The sequence below is a fragment of the Nicotiana tabacum genome, chromosome 1 (genome assembly GCF_000715075.1).
Source record: "Nicotiana tabacum cultivar K326 chromosome 1, ASM71507v2, whole genome shotgun sequence".
NCBI classification, from domain to species: Eukaryota; Viridiplantae; Streptophyta; class Magnoliopsida; order Solanales; family Solanaceae; genus Nicotiana; species Nicotiana tabacum.
The window spans coordinates 197,485,423-197,495,160 of NC_134080.1; the positions used below are offsets into that span (position 1 = coordinate 197,485,423).

Sequence of the window (9,738 nt, forward strand, 5' to 3'; positions counted from 1 at the left end):
TGGGGTCACCCAGTGTAATTTCCCACGACGTTCGTGGGAAACGTAAGAAAATAAAATAATTTAATTTTCTTAAGTTTCCCACCGAATCCGTGGGAAATATTACAAATTATTTAGATATTTTTTTTTATTTTACCCATGGAAGCAAGAAATATTCATAACATCTGGAAAAAAATGCACAAAATTCTCACGGAGTCGGTGGAAATCCATGGGAAATCTGAAAAATATTTTCATGGCCAAATTTATTTTTAGAACTACACCACGCCAAACAAAAAGTACAACCAATAATACAAGACTAAATACAATTAAATATTCAAATATCAAATTCAACATGCAATCCAATTTATTTCATAAACTACAACTAATCAATCCATTTCATAATTAATCCAACTAATCCAAAAGTAGAACAAAAACTCAAAAAATCCAACATCCAAGTACCATCCAAGACAAGCTAATAAAAGAAACTACTCCTAGTCCTTAATTATCATTAAATGCTGGAGAACGAGGCACATGAAATGCACCAAATGCTAAGACGGAGTTTATCTGAGACTTGAGACTTTTAACATCACTAGTGACAAGTCTTAATGCATCGTCCTTTTGCCTCATTTCTTCCTCCCTTCGCCTTTCCCCTTCCTCTCTTCGCCTATCTTCTTCCTCCCTCCGCTTTCCATCTTCCCTTTCTTGAAGATACAACTCAGTAATCTTCGCTACCTTCCTATTCAATTCCTCAAACTCATCCAGATCAACCGAGCAATGTGAGAAAGAATAAAAACCAGACAATCCTTGATCACACCACCAACTGCCTTAATCCGCATGTCCATGATCTCCTCTTGGGATGGTTGGATTGGCCTACCTTGATCATCAATCGGTTGACTTTGAATGAACTTCTCCAAGCTTCGTTTGAAAGTATCCTATAAAAATTACAATTATTATAAAATTGCAGCTATGTATGCACATGAAACAGCTTTTACATTTAAAAAGAATTAACTTTCAGGATAACTTGATACATAAAAAACAAAAAAAAGAAAATCAACCTTTTGATCATATCATAATTCAACAATTAAACACAAAGAATATTCAAGCTATGGCCGGCTGCACAGACAAGCTTTTGTTACAAAATATACGAAAAAATGAATGCATATATATATATATATATATATATATATATATATATATATATATATATATATATATATATATATATAACCAAACCCCTTGCAATCTTTAAACTAGAGGATGATCATTGGAAGAAGAAAAAATGAAATTAAAAACGAAGTCTCGCTATAGATTTGGATACAATTCCATAGAAGGAACCATTGACTTGTAAATCTCATATATAAGTCTGTTCTCAAACTCAGTATTTGTATAACCCAATTTAGCTTCTCTTGCCTTTGGAATCATTTTCGCACCAAACACATCCCCATTGTTCAATGAGTTTACATTTCCAGCCAACTTAATCAATTTTATTGCTAAAGATCTTCAGCATCAATAATGTGCATGCTGGAAAAAAAAAATAAGCTTGTACAACTTTCTATAGGCTTATAGGCTAGATAGATAAAAAATAATGCAAGTAAAGCTTGTATTAGATGTTGAAATTATTTTTCTGTAACATAAAATGACGTAAAAGAGATGATCCAGTAGATTTAAGCAGCAATAAAATATTTTCCAGAGAAACACACATTATATAAGATCATGCTACTTCATCTGAAACAAGAGACCTGCTTTATAAATTAGAAATGAGATTCCACACCTTCAGAGAGCTTTGCGCTTTAGTTCTATTCTTTCCAGACTTAACTAGCAGCCAGAAACAAGTATTGTACTGATTGTTTATGTGAAACAAAAGGGAAACAGAGAAATTCTGGCCAGAAACTAGGCACACCCATATCAAAGAAGCAGCATTATCAATCAATCCAGAACAGAGAAAAATTGGCTAAAGTATCAAAAGTACATCTTTAGCAATAAAATTAACTCTAAAATACCTTCGCAGCTATATTCCTAGAACTTCATACAAAAAAAGAGATTGTTCTTTGGTTGCGGTTGGTGGCACTTTTATAAAGATGGAGATCTTCTAATATCCACAAATTCCACAATGCACGCTCGCAAAAAGGGCCACATTAAAGAGAATAAGGAGCATACACAGGGATTCCTTTAACTCTTCACTGTCTAGAATAATAAAATAAAAAGTAAATGGATGTTTTTACATACAATTTCATAGCACATAACAGTCAGACTCAGAATGTTTCAATCGGGTCAAGTATAAATATAGTAGTGTTAAGGCTGACTTACCAAAGAGCATTCGAGAGATTTAACTCACAGTGCATAGAAGCTCTGTTTTCCATTTCAATTGCAATATTCTGATGCATATAAGTTTAGTATTGCTCAACAATATTCTGATACAAACGGAGAGAGTAACAAGAACAGGAAAGTAGCAAGGTCATTATGTAACTTCACCAAAAGGGTGGTTCAGTAATTGGAAAAATGTTTCATTAGAGTTATCATTGGCAGTGGAGAAAGACAGAGAAGGGCAAAACCAACCATTAAAACTCCCTACAGCTCTCAGCATTCACCACAACCTTAGACTTAAAACTAATGAGACTTTCACAGTTTTTGGAGCTCTTTGCATTTTGAAAAGCTCATTAATAAGGTACCAACAAATAATCTAGTTTAAAATAAAGCTCATTAATCTTACATGGGTTGTCTCAGTGCGCGGTTCGACCCTAGTCTTGATTTTCCATCCTTCAACTTCTTCATGTGGGTTTCCTCAAATACCTCATCATGAGTAACTAGTCTTCCTTTAGCCTTTCCCTGAAAAATAAATAATATCTTAAGATATGATAACTAAAATAGTTACAAATCAAGAAAAATATAATAAAGACATTATCAATCTTCTTCTATGAGCCGCCATACTAATTGAACCGCCTGTGTGCACTGAGCCACCCTTGTCGGACAAACGGGCTGCCCTTCCCTGGGCACTCTTTTTTTCAAATTCCGGAGAGTTCCAATACTCAAGAAGTTTAACCCAAGTCAAATCAACACATTAATGAACAAAATTCCAAGTCCTTCAAAGCATAAGCACCATATAAATGAACAAAATTCCAAGTCACAAAAGCATAGTACAAGTCACAGCACATGTAAAAAATTCCAGATTTTAACAAAAGTACAAACTTCTCGCAAAAACTTGTGCCACAAAGAAAATCAACAAAATTCCTATTCTATAATCTAGAGTGCTTAAGTTTTCAATGAAATGCTTAGTACAAATATTTAGCCTACACAAAAATAATTTCCAGTATATGGGTACAAAGTAAAAACAACCTAATACTGCACGAAAAATAGGGAAACTTACTGAAACAGAAACGACAAGAAAGGAAGAATGCTAACTCTGTTTATTGAAATACCTCCTTTTATATAAGCAAGTTCTTTTCTACTCCACCAAAAGCTCTCCTATTACTCTTATTCCAAACAACCCACATGAGTGCTGGTGGGGCAACTAATTAGTAGACTTATACTTGCAGGATAGACAAATTACTAAATTAAGTTTGGACTTTAAATTAAATCCACACTCATTCCCAACCACCACATCTCAATTCAATGCATATAAAATTAGCATCCAACAGCTAACCAAAAATAAAGCATCCAACTTTATTTTGTACAAGGCATACAACTCCGGAAATCATCAATAAAGTGAAATTACATTAATTATAAAGGGCTGTAAGTGAAGAATTAATATAGGGACATACTCTGCAGATTTAGATTTTTAATAAGTCAAACTACAAGGTAATAAGTGTAGTATTCAACAATATCATTTGCTTATCCCTACTTAGCAATTTAGCAAACTATTTATGCACCAAACTTCTAAACGAAATGTAAGTTTCACAGTTGAAGAGAAATTCACAAGAATAGCAAAACAAATTAAGAAAATACAACCACATACCTCTAAGATTTTAAAAGAAAAAAGCTGGGACTTGCTCAGTTTTGTTTTAAAGATAAGTTCCTAGTTCATACTTCATATAAATGAAGAAAAAGAGAAGCCAAAAAAGCTCAAATTTCAAAACTTGATCCCAAATAGACGGCCATCTCAAAAAAATGAAGGATGGGCAGTGCCATTGGGCGGTGAGCATAGTGTATAGGAAAGAATTAAAATGGGTACACCGGGATTCAATAATTTAGCTGGAGCTTTGGCTGGAGCTTCGTAAGAGCATTCCGCTTCGTGTACAGCCAAATTTAGCATACTGAAATTCCCAACTGATGTATTCAGTATCTTATATTACTGGTGACGCCGGAGAAAGCTATCCTATTTCCTTAACTTACGGACAAATAGTAGTAATCTCTACTCTCTCAAGACCCAATTTGTTTGGAATAGATTGAGGGGACACAGGTTTAAAAGTAAAAGAAAGAGAAAGAGAGATTAACTTACCTACTCGTCGGAGTGAAGGGATTCCCGAAATCGCAAGTTTGCTGGGTGAAATTACTGTTTAAGTTTACAGAGAAGAGAATTGAGAGAAGAGAATTGAGAGAAGAGAACAAAGAATTTTCTGAATGAGAGAAGCGGCTGTGACCTAATTAGAATGTGGAAAATCCTTCTTATCAAAAAATAAAAGATATACTAATATTTACTTTCCCAGAGAATGCGTACTGGGAACTTCTTTTTTTATTTTATTTCTAATTATTTTTCCACTGAAATAAGTGGGAAACAAATTTCCCGGTTTTAGGCGCTAAACAGTTCCCACCAAGAATCTGTGAAAACTATTGAAACTTTGGTAAAATTTTCGTGTCCCCACTTTTCCACCGATTTTGTCAAATTTTTTGTGGGAATTACCATTGATATATTTTGGTGGGAAATATCCGTGGGAATTTTGCAGTATTCTAGTAGTTTTAGCCACTTATTTATGTAATCAAATAATTTCATAAGTTTTGAATAATTGAAAATACTAGAAAAGATGAAGAAATCTAAGATGCTCTTGCTCCCCGATGTTTCTTGTGTGTATTTTTCCACCTAAGTATGTCTCTCCCTTCAAAAATAGGCTTAGTCTTTCTTTTATATGTGTTGGATAGGTCTAGGGTCAAATAAACTATGTCCCGGGCAAAATAGGATGAAAACCACGTCAGCGGCGCCCAGTCCGGCGCCAGGCGCCCACCAGGGCGCTGGCCAAATTGTCAGTACTGTCTCTAGCGCCACAGGCGCATTTTCCCGGTTTTGTTCGTTTTAGCTCAAATCTTGTGCGTTTCGCCCCCAATTGCTCTCAAATAATTCCTACAAGTAAAAACACTTCAAATTAATATAAATCATAGCATTTAACATCTCAAATTCACGAAACAAAAGTAAAATATGAGGTGATATACATAGAAATATATATACTTTAAGCTAAACATCAACAGCCCATACTTAGACTCTTGCCCGTCCTCGAGCAATGGGACTATCTAATAAATCCTCAACTACGTACAAGTCTCAATCATAGAGGATCACCTTAACTTTTAACCACACACTATACCCTTGACTACGTACAATACCGGCACACAAGCATGAACACACAAAATTTCACATTCTTCCCATTTAAGAATACCCATGTATAATATTTCAATTCAAGAAATTCCAACAACCTATTCGTCACCACCTAACCTCAAAAGTCGACTTGCAACCACTAAGCACCCTCAATTCATGCACTTACCCAACAAGAAAGTTTACAACATTACCAATCATTCATGAGATCATGTGCCCTCACCAACAAACAAAAGAGTGAATATAAATTGGTCCACACATTCAAATATGCTTTTGAATATGGATTAAGGACATCACACAATTGAACAAAATTCACTCACTCTTACAAAGAATTCATATGCATCCCGTGGCCGTACCATAAGCTTGCCCGTAGTGTATATCTCTACTAATTTAGACTAGCCAAATTTAGGATCAATTAGGACTTTAAGGTTGTAATGTAGGCTAAGGGACGAGTATGATACATTTAGAAATAGTGGCTAACCCTCCTAAGCACTTTAATACACTCCATTTACGATTCAAGCACATATTCTTCTCAACCAAATCACTTGCCATATACATAACAGCCCTCTTTTCAATGAAGCACTTCTATATTTTCACTATCACAAATCAATAAGAATTGGAGGTGTTTATTTTTCTACATACTTTCATTATCATTTTTCTTTTCTTTCATTTTTTTTCCTTTTCTCTTTGTTTTTTTCTTTCTTCACACACTCCATACATTAAAGTTCATCGGCTAGTAACCTTTGATTTCAACTTTAGTGCACCAACGGGCCCTTCCATGGTTCCACTCAAAAGCTACTCCCCAATCTCTAACCTTACTTCTTTTAGCGACTAAGTGTCTTAGGAGGTAAAGGTTCAATAAATATCAAATTAAGAACAAAATAGGGGTATGGCTTGTGATGTGGTTGCCAAAGAAAAGGTTTATAGGCTCAAATGGGCTAGCTACGGAAAATTTTATTTTCTTATGTGACAAGCACATCTATGATCAAACAAGAAAATACCTATGTCATCTCCTAGATTAGCACAACTTACAATTTCGATTCAATTAACACACGGGACGAGTTCTAGACTACACAGGATAGCACAGAAAATCACAAATCCTCACACACACGTTGCACATGACTCAATTAAGACGGTTCTGTTCAACTCTCAAGTCAAGCAAGCACACATAATTGAAAAATTTAAGCAATATTGCACTATGTGGCATACGAGTCAAACAACTGAAAAAAATGTCACAAAATAGGCAATTTCCTTTACTTAGCCTTCACAATTCAAACCAAATATACGGGAAAACAGAATGTATGTCATAGCCTAATGTGCCAGCATCAACCATGTCAATGAGTATTTCAGAGTGACTCGGTTTCTTCCTAAACTACTCCTAAAAAATAAATAAAGTACCCGATTAGAGCTACACCCTTAGAAAAGAACCGACACCCAAAGAAAAACCAAGAGATACTACCTAACTATCCTAAACACAAAAAATCTTTTTGGTATTTTTAATCGGACTTTATCCCTCAAGAAATTATCCAATAGATCCCTCGTTGGAAAAAATCCGAGTTTTTTCTATTTTTTTTCTTTTTTTCGTTTCTTAACTAATATTGTTTTTTATACAATTACATTTCAGAAAGTAGTTTTCCTACCCCATACTTATATTATGCATAGTCCTCGATGTATGATCCCAAAAAAAGGGTGAGAAACACTCCCTGAGACCCTCTCGGGCCTAGCTCGGACATGATCCTCAATATTAAGAGTTGGGACGACCCCACACTTAAGCTCAAACATGCTCCTCAGCTTCAACTTTGGGTACTCAGACTTCTCCTACTCTGCAAAATAAAAACAACATAAAACTTGACACTAAAAAAATAATCAATAAATAAATTTTGCACGCTCTCGGAAGGTTTCCTCTTTCATCTCTGGCTCTTTTCTCAATCATCGTTACACGCTCAGCTAGAAACACCACCTCCTCTAACTTAGTTGTCCCATCTGGATCACTATAATTCACATACTGACTCTACTCTATTCCCTTCAATTCGACCACAGTAATCATGCACAAGTCCTCATAATGCTTAGGGAGCTTAAGTGTCTTGTACACATTAAATGTGACCTCTTCATCGTCAACTCTAATTTTTAACTTCCCTTCCCTCACATCAATAATTGCTCCACCGGTAGCTAAGAATGGTCGCCCCAAAATAATGGACACTTCCTCATCTGCCTCGTAATCAAGAACAATAAAATCAGCAGGAAGAATAAACTTTCCCACTCGAACTAACACATCCACAATAATTCCTTCTGGCATGACTAGTGACCTATCTGCTAACTGTAAAGTGATTGTAGTAGGTCTAAGCACCCCCAATCTGAGTTGCTTGAACAAATAGGATGGCATCAAATTTATACTAGCCCCTAAATCACACAGCGCTCTACCAACTTCTTATTTTCCAAGAGATAAAGGAATTGTGAAACTCCCAGGGTCCTTCAACTTAGGAGGAAGTTTACTCTGAACTCTGGCAATGCACTCTTCAGTAAGTGCAAATGTTTCGAACTCTTCATGTCTTCGTTTGTTTGTCATAATATCTCTGAGATACTTTGCATACTTTGGCACTTCCTGCAAAATTTCCACCAAAGGCAAATTCACACTCACTTGGCTAAAAATATCTAGGAATTTCTTGTACTTAGCATCATCTTTGTGCTTCTGCAGTCTTTATGAAAGCAGAGGTGGTGGCCTAGTCTCAATTACTATCTCGGGTCCTTTATCATCTTTCTTATTACCCTCAACTGGCTTGGGAACTAATTCTCCTTCAGGATGAGCTGTATTCTTCTTTTTCTTTGGAACTTCTTCTAATGCTCTTCCATTTCTCAAGGTAACCGCATTGACTTGAGCTTTAGGATGGGGCTCAGTGTCACTAGGAAGAGCCCCTACTGGTCTGGTATTTTGGGCACTGGCAAGTTGGCCCAAGTGGTGCTCCAAATTTCTCAGTGTTGTAGCTTGAACCTGCTGATAAGCCATTATTTTTTGATTGAAAGTTTATTGATCTGCTATTAATTTCTGATGGAAAGTTTGTTGATCTGCTATTAATTTCTGAGTGAGGGCTTGCTGGTCGGCCATCAATTTCTTCATCATCTCCTCAAGGCTAGCTTGTTGTTCAGCCTGATGTGGTCTGTATTGTGGTTGAGGTGCTTGAGGCCGGTATTGATTTTGATTGCTTTGATTTCCACCCCAGGAGAAGTTTGGATGATTCCTCCAGTTGGGGTTGTAAGTGTCCCCATACTGATTAGTTTGGCCTCGATTTGCTTTACCCACAAAATATATAAACTCTGGATTTGCTGGGCATATATTGCTCATGTGACCCCCTCCACATACTTAACAAAATATTTGAACTTGTTGCACTGGCTGGGCTTGTTGCTTGTTAATGATCATGGTCATTTGATTGACTTGGTTGGTCAGCGTAGAGACCTGTGCTGACAATGCTGAGACAACATCTAATTCAAGAACCCCTGGTGATTTTTGTACCATGCTTCTACCCTTCTCTCCTTGCCAATCTGGATTGCTCTTGGAGAATTTGTTCAATAATGCATAAATTTCATCAAAGCTTTTCTCCAATACTTGACCTCCAACTGCCACATCGACTGCAGTTTTTGTTTGGGGATGGAGCCCTTCTATGAAAGTGTGAACTAACACTTCATTCGTTTGATTGTGATGGGGACAGTCTCTGAGTAGCCCCTTGAACCTTTCCCAAGCTGAGTATAAAGATTCTCCTGCTTTCTGTTTGAAGGCAACTATCTCACTTCTGATCTTTGCAGTTTTGCCTGAAGGGAAGAACCTTGCCAAAAATTTTCTTGCCAAATCATTCCATGATGTAATGGAATTAGTTGGTTCTGCCTTTAGCCATCGCTTAGCTTCTCCCAACAGAGAGAATGGAAAAAGTGTGAGCCTCACATAATCTGGAGTGACCCCGTTAGTGATATAAGTATCACTAATCTCCAAGAAGTTCAGAATATGTTGCTGTGGATCCTCATGTGGAAGACCTATAAACTGCCCGTTTGCATGAAGTAGCTGGATCATGCTCTGTTTCAACTCAAAGTGCCCAGTGATTCTGGGCTTCACTATGTTAAAGGTAACATTAGCAATACTGGGTATTGCTACCTCCTGAACAGCCATATCTTGCTCCTCTGCCATGTTCACAGGAAATTGAATGAGTGCTTGAATATTGTTTGCATCCCTTGCTTCCCTTAACTTCCTGTAAAAT

The 9,738-nt window shown here is 36.4% G+C and overlaps 1 long non-coding RNA gene and 1 other non-coding gene across 2 annotated transcripts; one reads left to right on the forward strand and one right to left on the reverse strand.

The window, feature by feature from the left end:
* Positions 1 to 317: 317 nt before the first annotated feature.
* LOC107802877 (uncharacterized) lies at positions 318 to 4,579 on the reverse strand. Its single transcript, XR_001651907.2, has 3 exons — positions 4,412 to 4,579; positions 2,687 to 2,802; positions 318 to 908 (listed from the first exon to the last, which is right to left on the reverse strand). It is a non-coding gene; the product is annotated as an uncharacterized LOC107802877 (long non-coding RNA).
* A 4,603-nt stretch (positions 4,580 to 9,182) lies between these two features.
* On the forward strand, positions 9,183 to 9,287 carry LOC142165118 (small nucleolar RNA R71). The gene has a single exon (XR_012696092.1). It is a non-coding gene; the product is annotated as a small nucleolar RNA R71 (small nucleolar RNA).
* Positions 9,288 to 9,738: the final 451 nt, after the last annotated feature.